This window comes from Bison bison, unplaced genomic scaffold (assembly GCF_000754665.1).
Source record: "Bison bison bison isolate TAMUID 2011002044 unplaced genomic scaffold, Bison_UMD1.0 scf7180017864383, whole genome shotgun sequence".
Classification (NCBI taxonomy): Eukaryota; Metazoa; Chordata; class Mammalia; order Artiodactyla; family Bovidae; genus Bison; species Bison bison.
In genome coordinates this window covers 308,210-309,252 of record NW_011494955.1, presented here as the reverse complement: position 1 = coordinate 309,252, position 1,043 = coordinate 308,210, and positions in this window count along the sequence as shown.

Sequence of the window (1,043 nt, the reverse complement as noted above, 5' to 3'; positions counted from 1 at the left end):
CAAACAGGTGGGTGCAATCTCAAAAATAACAGAATGATCTCTGTTCGTTTCCAAGGCAAACCATTCAATATCACAGTAATCCAAGTCTATGCCCCAACCAGTAATGCTGAAGAAGCTGAAATTGAATGGTTCTATGAAGACCTACAAGACCTTTTAGAACTAACACTCAAAAAAGATGTCCTTTTCATTATGGGGGACTGGAATGCAAAAGTAGTAAGTCAAGAAACACCTGGAGTAACAGGAAAATTTGGCCCTGGAATATGGAATGAGGCAGGGCAAAGGCTAATAGAGGTTTGCCAAGAGAACGCACTGGTCATAGCAAACACCCTCTTCCAACAACACAAGAGAAGACTCTACACATGGACATCACCAGATGGTCAACACCAAAATCAGATAGATTATATTCTTTGCAGCCAAAGATGGAGAAGCTCTATACACTTGGCAAAAACAAGACCGGGAGCTGACTGTGGCACAGATCATGAGCTCCTTATTGCCAAATTCAGATGTAAATTGAAGAAAGCAGGGAAAACCATTAGACCATTCAGGTACGACCTAAATCAAATCCCTTATGATTATACAGTGGAAGTGAGAAATAGATTTAAGGAACTAGATCTTATAGAGTGCCGGATGAACTATGGATGGAGCTTCGTGACATTGTACAGGAGACAGGGATCAAGACCATCCCCATGGAAAAGAAATGCAAAAAAGCAAAATGGCTGTCTGAGGAGGCCTTACAAATAGCTGTGAAAAGAAGAGAAAGGGAAAGTGAAGTCACTCAGTCGTGTCCGACTCTTCGCGACCGCATGGACTGCAGCCCACCAGGCTCCTCCGTCCTTGGGATTTTCCAGGCAAGAGTGCTGGAGTGGGATGCCATTGCCTTCTAGCAAAGGAGAAAAGGAAAGATATAAGCATCTGAATGCAGAGTTCCAAAGAATAGCAAAGAGAGATAAGAAAGCCTTCCTCAGCAATCAGTGCAAAGAAATAGAGGAAAACAGAATGGGAAAGACTAGAGATCTCTTCAAGAAAATTAGAGATACCAAGGA